General features: G+C 33.7%; 1 protein-coding gene across 17 annotated transcripts in view; it reads right to left on the reverse strand.

Annotated features, from left to right (window-relative positions):
* The window catches only part of NRXN1 (neurexin 1), a 1,149,661-nt gene that overhangs the window by 921,189 nt on the left and 215,172 nt on the right, over positions 1-13,300 (reverse strand). The window lies entirely within an intron of this gene.

Raw genomic sequence — 13,300 nt, forward strand, 5'->3', positions numbered from 1 at the left:
TATTAACATAAAATTTACGGTCCTAAGGCCATGAAAATGCCCAAATTAAGGCATCAAGAAAATACCTACTCTGAGGAAAGGCTGATGGTATCCGGTGTTCTTCTGTCACATGGGAAGGCACATGAAAACTGCTGCTGTTCCTTCTTTCCTGGATTCCTGTTTCAATGGCTTTCTCTTTGAGCATCTCTGGGTCCTTGCTTTGTTTCTTCCAGGCATTGCTCTCTAAGCTCTCTGGGCTTTTACTATCGTTTATGCTCTTTACAAAGGACTCCAGTAATGGATTAAATCCACCTTAAATGAGCTAGGTAACATCTCAATTGAAACAGCCTAACCAAAAGGCCCCACCTACAGTCGGTCTACCTCCACAAGAATGGATTAAAAGAACATGGTCTTTTCTCCCAAAACCTCAACCAGCTGCATTTCCCTGCCCCATAGTGTCGATACCCCTTTTCAATGTGAAGATGTTAGAATGGCCATTATCTAAATATCCCTGAAGACTGAGAGAATGATTAATGAAAGAGAGGAATGGTAATAGAGAAGTTAGGATTTAACAAATGATTATCACTACTGAATCATTATATAGATATTTCTTCTTAATTTCTAGTGTATTAGAACAGACAGAAGGTAATTCTTGAAATTGTGAAACTGTACCCATACTATACTTTGAAACTTGCTCTATAACTATTTGTTAAACTGAGCTTTGAAATTTATCATTTTTCTGTATATATTTCCACAATAAAAAAGTACTTAAAAGAGGAACATGATCTTTTCTTGGGTGCATAACAGATTCAAACCAGCACAATAAACAAACCAATTTTATTGCATGTTAATTAAAAAATAAAGGACATCTGTAAGTAAGCACAGAGATGCAAAGAAACAGATTCTCAATGCTAGTATTCTGCATTCTTACTCTGATAGTAGTTTAAGTATTATTTCTATAATGTGTCTCTCAAAATCAGCAATAGGTCAAGTTATATACTAGAAAACCTTTAGTATTCCTTTTAAAAAGACATAAAAACAAAATAAAAACATAACTTTTTCTAACAAAATATTGAAACTTATCTCTACCAGTTTGTACAAAATATTTATTCCAAATCAGTTAATAAGCCTAATTAGCAAGTTTATATAAGTACTTACTGAGATAGCTGAATAATGGCTGAATACCCAGCCAAGCTTGTTAGGAAACTCAGGAATAGTCAAGAGAGCAAACAAAAGCTATCCAAAAGCACTGAACATAGGATGGGTTTGCTCTCACCTTTCAGGCTATTTTAATAAGTTTTGATAATCTGAATAGAATGCTTTCAAGATGAACATGGAACAATAATAAACCATATACAAGTGACCTTCTGTCAATTTTGCTCAAAGTGAGGCTCATGATTACTCAGGTAATTAACTGGTTTTGCAATTTTGAAAGATTTGGTGCTTAGTTTCTCTTTGTCTAATGTGTTATAACAACTGTTTGAATTTCATGAGGAAAAACTACCACAAATCACCTTTCCAAAAAGTTAATCTAAGTGATCACACAGTTTCATGTGTCACAACAATGTTGGATTAAGAAGGGAATAATTGGTACAGGAAGTTAGCAAAACTGGATTGAAATGATGCCAAAAACAAGCTAGATAACCTCCAGTAAATTAATAAATCTCTCTGAGTCACAGTTTCTTCACTTGTAAAACAAAGATTTTGGATTAGATAAGTAGTCCTAATATACATTCACATTAGATTTCTAGGTAGCCCCGGACACCAGGTCTGGGTGCAAGCTGAGGGAAATAACTTGTAACAAGGAGCCTTAAGGCAGATGGTCCTTCAACCATACTTTGAAAAACACTGGATCATATGAACTGTCTCTCTTGCAGCTCTAATATTCTGTGATTTACTCAGTATCTTCTTTACTACTTTCATGTCATCTTTCCTTGCTCTTTAGCAGTCCATTACAGGCTATTAGATTTGTGTCCTTTCATATCAACAAAGCAAAGAAATTACTAGTGTTTCCCTTGGACCTGCATTTTCTATGAATAATACAGATAACTTCAGACAGCTCAGGGAATACTTCCTTTTCAAAACTGCTTTTCAACGGGGTATCTTCTATCCTGTAAATTCACCTTCCCTGCAATTTTGGTAATTCAAACAGGCCTCATAAACCACAATTGGTCTTGAAGAAGTCACCTTTTAGATTGTGTCTCAAAAACATTTAAACTCCTAAGTGAAATTTGGAATGATATGATATAAATGAAAATCTAATGATACCATTAAAATAAGATTTCGTTCAGGGAAAGTAAAAGGCCTATCAAAGTAAATTATGTTTGACCTTTACTTTCAATTTCTTATGCAATTCCACCTTCGTTAGTGTTTTTCAACATTAAAGAGAAAATTTACATAAAAAAAAAACACTTCAATGTTTAGAGAATTGTACTACTGGCTCTAAAAGAAGATTTTAATTTTATTTGAAAGGTAAAGTAAATTCTAGTAGGTTAATCTTAGTCTTTGACTTAAAAATGCAAATGTTTCCAATAATAAGGATAATTGGCATGCCAGCTGACATTTGCTCTGAGAATATTAAATTTCTCTGAGGAAAGAAGGGCATAAATATTCAACATTAAACTTTGAAGTAATTAATTGAATTAATCCTAAATGAATAAAAAATTTCCAGAAATAAAAATAATCTTCAAATGCTAAAAAAATCAACATAATCATATTCATTTATGCTGTTCAAGTGTATGTATTACATGGTAGAACCCTGAAGCAAACTAGGAGGGCTCCGCTCTAGCTGAACCTGATGTGGACTAAAGTTAGACACCAGGCTCTTCTTACAAAATAACTTTCGCTGGACAAGTAATAAAAGCTCGCTGAGCCTCATTTTCTTTATCTATAAAATGAGGACAACCTTGGGCTCATCATCAAATCTCTCTGAGCTAATTCCTCACATATAAAATGAAAACAGGCAAAGGCTTCTTTTAACTCATGTGTTCTACTATCTAATTTCGTAGTAGCGCTTGGAGAATTTAATATTTCCTCATGTTTGTGAAAACATATTGCCAAGCACTGTAGACTCCCAACTGAATTGTCTAGTTCTAGTTTTGGAAATGAATTTAAAATATTTTTGTTCTTAGTTATTTACAGTTAATAGAGAAGCGTTTATTTTTTATTTTATTTTTTTAAATGTGGTGGTTCTTGTTTTCCTTCTGTGATCCTCTGTAATCCTAATCTAAATTATAAATTTGGGGATCCATTATATTCCTTGGTATATAAGAAATTCTTAGGTCATTAAAGAATTCTGATTTACAAATATATATATATTTATGCAAATCCTGTATTTTATGCATGATTGCTTCATAAACTCACAATTTACCTATTAAAAAAACCAGATAGAAATGAAATCAGGCCCTTGTAGCAATAATGGTAAATCAAATTCTTAAGCACATGGTAAAAGTGTACAAATCATAAAGACATCCCACATAACCTCATCCCCTTACTGGGATTTTGCTCTGTTAAAAGAAATATACCCTGGTTACCGCTATATTCCCAGGACAAAGCACATAGCCTGCCACTTAATACATGTTAATTTTTTTATAACTGATGAATGAATGAGCAATGTTTAACAGTTCTTAGGAAACAATTAAACTGTACAATCTTGCTGTTAACTGCTCTCAGCCAAGTGATAATCCCAACAGAATTTCCTGGAGAAAGCACAAAGGAGATCATTGTTATCCTTTAAAACGTGAGTGAAATCAATAATATTTTTTATTGAAAACAACTTGTATGCAAGTTGAGTCAGAACACATAATAGTGTAAAAGTCAGGGATGATTTTTGAGGCAGATAAGAATAGATTAGAATCCACGCTGTCACCTGTACAAATACACTGCTGTTGAGGCATGTAATTTTATCATATTGAGGCTTATTTTCTTTATCTACAAAATCGGGACAACACATTTTGAATTATGTTGTTACTGAAAAATTTAAATGTCAAGAATTTTTAATAAAGCACTATCACAGTGACCAGTACTTAACAATTGTTCAAAACTAATTGCTTCCTACTATAGCTATTTAGATATTTTTAAAATCATGATTTATGTACTTACTGATTTTAACAAACTGGTTGGTCTTAATTTGGTAGCTAAAGATCAAGATGATTTCTTTTCTTATCCTGTGGCTATTTTTCAAGACACAGAAAGGTTGGTTTGCTTTGTAATCCCTTTCTGTCTTGCTTTTGATTGCAAGCACCAAGATTAATGATTACTTCCCTTCCTCACAACATATAAATATTACTCATCTCTTCTTGACATTTGAGTTTCACCTCCTCTTCCACAAAACTTTTACAATTTTAGTACATACAAAATTCCCTCTTTTGATTTCCCACCATCATTATACCACAAACATTAGCAGGTCATGTTTATGCTGATTTTATCTCTGTAGTTCCTAAGGGGCAAAAGTTATGTTCAATAATTACATTCCTTTCTCTTCGTTTTCTGTAGTCCTACTACTGTGCTTTTTTTGTTTGTTTGCATGGGCAGGCACCAGGAATCGAACTCAGGTCTTCGGCATGGCAGGTGAGAACTCTGCTGAGCCACTGTGGCCCGCCCTACTCTTTTAATTTAAATTTTTTCATGTGTTTCATATTTCTTTCCTCTCTCTCAAACAAATCATAAGCCAGGAATGACAGACACTATACCTTCCACTTCTTTGCATTACACGCATATCTGCACCTAGTTTAATAGGAGGCTGGCACAGGTATGTGCTTCATTTGAGTCAGCAGCAGAGATGTTGGCCACTTGAGTGAGAATTCCCTCCAACAAAGATGTGAAGAGAAAATAAACCAGGTGCATCATGTTTCTTCTAGCGTATTTGCATCTACAGGAAAATTTATGTTCCCCACTCTCCGAAATGCCCAAACCAGGGCTTCAGAGGCAAGTAGGAATTAGTGGGGCCTGAAGCACAATGGAGAGTAGATACCCTGACAAAAGACACACAAAATAAAATGAATAAATGGGGGCAGGGGAGGCACAATGCCAGCCAAACTATATATTTTTGCATACCATATTTGGCTGAAGGTTGTAAGTATTCTTTCTGCCCATAGATCAATGCTCACTAAATTCCTCAGAGCAAAGGTCTCAATTACTCTAGAAAAAAAAATGGATATCCTGAGACAGCCTTTATTTCAAACAGACTGTGATGTGTCCCCATAATTATACTTATTTTTTCCCATATCATGTCATTAATTGCAGTTTAAAAATATTCCTATGTAAGAATGAAAATCTCTGTTTACTTTTCTTTTGGAATGGGACCAGTTATTTTCATGATTGAATTACTTTTGTGTGGCTTTGGATACTCATATAAACATATACATACATACATGTGTGTATATATATATTTCGCCTATTTATATATAACTATATTTATGCGATTCTCTACAAAATATTTATATTTATTATAAACATTTCATATATAATTGTATATTTTAATTTAAAAGCAATATAATAAACTAATACAAAAAAGCTACATATGTTGTTATATAAAATAAATATTATAAAACAAATTATAACAACTTCATAATTTAATTTCTTTTGTCTATAAATTGAAGGCATTTTAAAAGTTAGCAAATATGTAAACGTGCCTATTATATGCAAAATGTTTTGTAAAAGCCTGAACATGTTCATTATGGGTTAAAAGCAACAATTGAGAGAAGATTTTTATTATGTAGTGCTTGCTGCTAGACTGTTTCATTCAACTCAGATTTCAATATTTATATTTAAATTAGCATAAGAAAGTTTGTACCTTGAAAGCAACTGGATTATAGAACAATTTCTCACTACAGACATTTAACCAAATATCTCAGAGAAGTCAAATATAGATTGGTACAGGTTTGCTTCCCGGAGAGTGCCCATGCCAAAGAAAGAAAGAAAAAATAGGTACAGTCTGATTATCTTTAGGTAACTTTGTTCAATTAGCTAGCTGCTCTTTATAGTCAACAAGACAAAAAAAAATTATCCAAATGCCTTCTTACTAATCTGAAATATGACAATTACTTTCACTTTTGGTGAAGACTAACAAGAGTCCATCCTTTTCCTTTTGTGCAAAAAATTTCATTTAAACATGAAATCAAACAACCATATTCTATTCCCAAAGACTCATCCAAAATAATCTTACTTTATAGTTGCAATGGGATTTTGTTTATTTTAAATTGGTAACTAATGTATATAGTATACATGTTACCTAAAACTGAGATTGGGTAAATTTTTGTTATTTCCAAATATATCTTTCTGTTGATTATATTGTCATTTCTGAAGTATATTAAAATATATAAAATCTCAAACTTCTTTAGAAAATTATACAATTGTTTATCAACATTATAGCAAAGATACTTAGAACAAATAGGGTATTGAAAATATAGGTCTCACAAGCTTCACAAAACATTATCAAGCAGATAAGTTCTCAGAAATCATTTTTAGAAAGCAAGAAATTCAGACTATGAAGTTAAATGATATAAGGTTGTAATCCAAATACTTCTACTCCAACAATTTACTTTTCTGTTTACTATAAGTGATGGCTTTGTAGTAGAAAAACAAAGTTATATATCTATAAAGATGGCCTCACTCTAAGAGTTTCCTTTCATTGTGTGAGCTAAAACCATGCTACACTGTTATCTTAACCCCTAATTTTGTTCTCTGATTCATCAAAACAATGGAAAACAAAGCAGCAAGATAGTAATATTAGAATAACAAGATGTAAGGACAAATGAAGTCAACTGCATGACAAGTACCAGAAACACAGCACTTTGTCTATGTGAATTTATCACATTGCCTTGTCATGTGCTGGGCATATGGTAGGATGTTCTACAAATATGTCTAGTATAGTCTACTGACCAATCAGAGATTTACTTTAATAGCACTGAAAGCTGCCTAGTGGATTATACATTTTCTAGATTATAAATTTGTAACTGATTCAATGTAATGGGCTATGGGACACAAGAGTGTCTGAAAGACCTTCTCTCGTGGCTCACAGACTTGACATTCATTCCCCTTTCATTTCTTCTTCTTGTAACTCTTCCTACTGAAAAAACGTAAGCGTCTCTGGGAATCAAAAGATTCTTAGCATGGACACAGTACAATGAACCACTAAAACAAATGAGTGATCTGCAAGCTTGTGTCACTCTTAGAATTAAAAATAAGAACAATGACAATGATAAAATAAAGCAATAAACATGCATATAAAAGAACTATTTTAGGAGAAAAGACAACGAAATGATCTTTGATTAGGACACTCATACATTGTCAAACAGATGCCCTTCTCCTGAATTTTATTAGAAAAAAAGAAGAGAAAGAGAAATCAATTGAGTCAGCAATGCGTTGCTAGAATCTATGATGACAAGATTCCAGGGACATTCTTCTGCAACATGCCCCATCATACAACTGAGATTAATGTGCTTTTCAGAGGAAAACATGTTAGCTATGCCCAATGTAGGCTTCATCACAGCAGCATTTTGCTAACAGCGTCAAGCCTCTTTAAACCTCAGTGGAGATGTCAAAGATGTTAATAGATTTGCACAGCTCTTTTGACCACATGTTTCTGGATGTATGAAATGCAATCAAACTGCTTTGATTGATATCTGAAAAGTACCTAAATTAGGAAATACCCCCCACAAATTAAGATTTATGTTATTTATTCTAAAGCCTTGAAAAAAAAAAAAAAAGAACCTTACTGTGTGGTTTTCACTGGCAATTTGTTAAGTGTTATACCTGAAAAGCATCTGGCCCTAACAGTGAAAAATTAAATCAATACTTTCTTCAGTACCATTTCATCAACAATTATAACAGCTGAGTAAGAAGGAGGGAAAAACTTATATTTGAGATGTATACAGAAATACTCTGCATAAAACAGGAACAAACAAGTTTTAACGACTTATGTGATTAGAAATTGCTTGACATTGACAAAAAATGCAGTATTTTATAAAAATAAATTACAATTATGTCTTTATTATCAATAAAAAACTGCATAGAAATTCATTTGAGAAATACACTTATAAATTTCTAATGAATTCATGGTAATAAAGAAAGAATTTACTTCTTTATTCTGGGCATTGATTTGGTATTCTATTATATTACCAATCCTTCCTTATTCTCATGTTGTTGGCCTCATGAGACCATTGCTTGAGTGAAACACAAATAAAAATTACCTGACTGTAACTTCTTTTTAGAGAGTAATGGGGAATATGTCATTGAACAAAAAGTTGTCCAGTTTATATAAAATTTTTCATTATCTACTATAGGCTGATTTGTTTAATATAAGCATACCAAATCTACCTTTAACCTTCACAACTGTTTCTTTTTAATGATGTTAATTTATGCATTAATCTGAAAACTATTATAAACGATGTTATAAATATGTATAGAAAACATGACAATCATTCTATCCCACATAATGAAATTACAAGGTCATTGTGTTTACATGGTAGGGAATTATGAGAGAAAAAGATGCTTTCAAGGAATATTTGAGGGAAAAATCAAATCAACATATTTTTTTTTTCAATTTACCACTCATTTCTATGACATAACTTAGAATTAAAGTTATGTTGAACATCAAGGGACCTTAGAGAACATATGATTCCATATGTCAAAAAAGTGATGTAAAATAGGTTGAAGTATCTTGCTGACCAAGGTTACACATCTACTTCAGATGGAACTCTAGAGACTGGAGCCTGGTTTCCTTGACTACAGGCTTAGGGTTTCCTTCTTTACCCTTTGTAGATTGACATATTGAAAATTTACATTTTTAAAAGGTTCACAAAAGGTTAATTTCTTTAAGCTATTTTATTTAGACTTCTGTTACAAGGGAGAATAAATATTAGCATTCTGTTTCCCTTTCAACTTTTCTAGGCAGCTCTTTTTAAATCTACAAAATAAAATTGAGACTTCTGATTAACCCACTTGATAGGTGATTTTTATCATGGTCCCTTTACTATTAACTTCAAGGCAATATGATATTTTAAAATATTATTGAAATTTTACAAAAAAATTAAAAGCACATTCAAAGTATGGTTACTGTCAATTTTTAGTTACATAATAATTTTTACAATGTTTGAATTACTTTAAACTTCTAAGATGCCAATCATGTTAACAAATACAGGCATAGTGAAATAACTCTTTTATGATGTCACATGTAAAGGTAAGCATTTCTTTTAACTAATTTGTGAGGCTCATGAAGGCAGAGAAACAGTTTTTTGCATCTTTGTACCTCTAACATTTAGTACCTCTGACATCATGCCCAACAAAAATTTGATACTCCACAAATTTATTATTCAACAATTATTTACTGACCACTCTTCTACGTGATGAAAATAAAGCAATAAAGAAAACATACAAATACCTCTGCCAATATTGAGTACATGAGGAGAGATAGAGAAGAAAGCAGATAAATAAACTGTATGGCATATTGGAAGGTGATAAATACTAAGAAGAAAATGAGACATACAGCCAGGATTAGGGTGTACCAGGGTGGCCATTTTAAGTTTGATGGCATGGGAAGACTGCAGGATTTCAAGTTGACATTTAACACTTAAGCAAAGTTGGTGAAAGAATGGACCATAGGGAAGTCTGTGGAAAAAGTTTTCTATTCATTTCAAGAATACATGTTTGGGGGTTAGGATTGAAGGTAGACTAGCGATGCTCCAAGAATCAACCCCTCCTCCAAAACAACTATCGAACTGACAGGAACTATCTGAATCAACTATTTTGAAACTCTGGAGTCTAGTAGAAATCTCTGCATCATCCTGGGAGAAGCAAGACAAAGAGGGTGTTATATTATGGTAAATACCAGTGAGCTCAACCTTCTCTGCAGCGGCTACAATCACCCATTACCCAGCTCACGGTGAGTAGCAGTGGGACCCAGGCACAACTTGAAGGTGACAGGATGGGACATGAAGACCTGTTTCCCCAAGCTTGTGTGGTCTGATCACTAAAAACTGCTTTTTATTAGCTACTTCAGATTGCTGCAGGCCAGTTCTGAGGCCACCCATTCCACACAGGTTCTGATCAATTTACTGGACTCTTTTAAAAGAGGGAACATTTTGGATAGAGTCCCTTTTCAGAATGACAAGTGAACCACAGAGTACACCAGCCAGCGACCTTTGGAAATGAAGAAGGAGAATGCCCCTGGGGGAGCTTCATGAAGCAAGAGACCTGGAGAGGAAGCTAAAAGACATCACCAAGTTCGCCATGTGCCTTTCCAGTTGAGAGAGAAACCCTGAACTTCATGAGCCTTTCCTGAGTGAAGATAACCTCTTGTTGGTGCCCTAATTTGAGCATTTTTATGATTTGCTTTAATTGGGACATTTTCTCGGCCTCAGAACTATAAACTAGCAAAAAATTATTAAATTCCCTTTTTTAAAAGCCATTCTAGTTCTGGTATATCACATTTCAGCAGCTAGCAAACTAGAACAATTAACAAAAAGAAAGATCTCAAATCAGAAACTACCCTCAAAACTGAAGGATCTTAAAAAAAAAAAAAAAAGAACAAACTAAGCCCAAAGTAAGCAGAAGGAAGGAAATAAAATCATTAGAGCATGATTAAACTAAATAGAGAATTAAAAAAAAAAAACAGTAGAGAGAACCAACAAAACCAAGAGTTGGTTCTTTGAAAAGCTCAATATAATCAACAAAACTTCAGTTAGATTAAAAAACAAAAAAAGAGAAAGGACACAAAATTAAAATCAGAAATACAAAGAGAGACCTTAGTACTGATGCCACAGAAATAAAAGGGGCTTTAAGTGGATACTGTGAACAACTGTATGGCAGCAATTGGATAAGATGAAGTGGACAGATTCTTAGAAACATACAAACCACCTACAATGTCTCAAAAAAAAAAAAAAAAATAGAAAATCTCAAGAAACAAATAACTAGTAACAAAACTGAATCAGTAATCAAAAATCTCCCAACAAAGAAAAGCCCAGGACCAGATGGCTTCATGGGTGAATTTTACCAACATTCCAAGAAGAATTAACACCAATCTTGCTTCAACTCTTCAAAAAATCGAAGCGGGAACATTCTTTAATTCATTCTATGAAGCCAATATCACCTTCATACCAAAGCTAGACAAGGATACCACAAGAAAATAAAATTACACATTGATATCCCTTTTGTTTACAGATGTAAACACCCTTAACAAAATACCAGCAAACTGTCGCTAAGCCAATTTAGCAGGTGAACTCAATGTCCTCCCCACTACATGGGACATGACTCCTAGGGCTGTAAATCTCCCTAGTAATGTGGGATAGGACTCCTGGGATTAGCCAGGACCTAGCATCATGGGATGGAGAAAACCTTCTCAACCAAAAGAGAGAAGAGAGAAATGAGACAAAATAAAGTTTCAGTGGCTAAGAGATTTCAAACAGAGTCGAGAGGTTATGCTGGGTGTTATTCTTATGCATTATATAAATATCCCTTTTTAGTTTATGGTATATTGCAGTGGCTAGAGGGGAGTACCTGAAACTATTGAACTGTGCTCCAGCAGCCTTGATTCTTGAAGATGATTGTATAACTATATAGCTGTTACAATGTGACTGTGTGATTGTGAAAATCTTGTGTTTGATGCTCCTTTAATGCAGGATATGGACAGATAAGTAAAAAATACACAATCAGAAAAATAAATCCAGAAAAAAATTTCAACCACAGTAGCAACTAAATGAATCAAATATTTAGGAAGAAACCTAACCAAGGATGTAAAGGACTTTTTACACAGAAAATTATAAAGCATCACTAAAAAAAACTAAAGTAGACTTAAATATATGTAAGGATGTTCCGTGTTCATGGATTGGAAGACTATCATGAAGATGTCAATACTACCCAAAGCAATTTATAGATTCAATACAATCCTAACAAAAATTCTAACAAACTTCTTTGCAGAAATGGAAAAGCCAATCATTACATTTATGATTGGGAAGGCTGAAGGGCCCTGAACAGCTAAAGCCATACAAAGAAAAAAAAAAGAATGACGTTGGCGGGTGTGCTGGTTTGAAGCTACTATGTAACCCAGAAAAGCCATGTCCTTTAATCTTCATTCAGTATTGCTAGGTGGAATCTTTTTTATTATTGTTTCCATGGAAATGTGACCCATCAAATTGTTGGTGGTAACTTTTGATTACATGGTTTCCAGGAAGATATGCCTGCACCCATTCAAGGTGGGATTGCTTACTGGAGCCCTTTAAGAGGGAATCATTTTGGGAAAAGCTTTAGAGCCACAAGAACCACTAAAACCAACAGAATCAGCAGAATGCAGAGGGGCCCAGGAAAGCCATTGAAGATTCCTGGAGAGAAAGCTAGCAGACATTGCCATGTCCCTTTCCAACTGAGAGAGAAATCCTGAACATCACTGGCCTTTTTACACCAAGTTATCTCTTTCTGTATGCCTTAGATTAGACACTTTCATAGCCTTGCTTTAATTTGGACATTTTCACAGCCTTAGACCTGTATAAGTGCAACTTAACACACTTCTCTTTTTAAAAGCCATTTCATTTTTGGTATATCACATTCTGGTAGCTTACAAACTAAAACAGAAGGCTCACAACTTCCTGATCTTAAAACAAAGACTGTACAAAGCCACAGTCATCAATATAATGATGGTGCTGGCATAAGGACAGACATACAGATCAATGGAATCAAATCAAGAGCTGAGGAATCAACTATCACATTTATGGCTAACTAATTTTTGATGAAGTGGACCACTGAATTGGGAAAGAATAGCTTCTTCAAGAAATGGTGCTGGGAAAACTGGATCTCTATTTGCAAAAAAAGGAGGACCCCTACCTCACACCATACACAAAAACTCAATTCAAATGGACCAAAGACCTAAATATAGGAGCCAGACCTATAAACTCTTAAAAGAATACATAGGGAATCATTTTCAGGACCTTGACTAAGGTAATGTTTCCTTGGATATTGTACCTAAAGCACAAGCAACAAAAGACAAAATAGTTAAATGGGACTTCATCAAAATTAAAAAAACAAACAAACAAACAAAAAAAACATTTATACCTCAAAGGACTGAAGGTTAAAAGAGAGCTTACACATTAGGGGAAAATACTTGGAAATCACACATATGATGAGGGTTTAATGTCTAGAATATATAAGGAAATCCTACAACTCAACCACAAAATGATAAGGAACACAATTTAAAACTGGGGAAAAGCCTTGCACATTTCTTCAGAGAAGAGATACAAATGGCCTAAAAAAAAGCACATGAAAAGATACTCAATATCATTAGCAATTAGGGAAATTCTAGGGAAAATCACAATGAGGTATGATTTCACAC

The sequence above is a fragment of the Tamandua tetradactyla genome, chromosome 17, assembly GCF_023851605.1.
Source record: "Tamandua tetradactyla isolate mTamTet1 chromosome 17, mTamTet1.pri, whole genome shotgun sequence".
Taxonomy (NCBI): domain Eukaryota; kingdom Metazoa; phylum Chordata; class Mammalia; order Pilosa; family Myrmecophagidae; genus Tamandua; species Tamandua tetradactyla.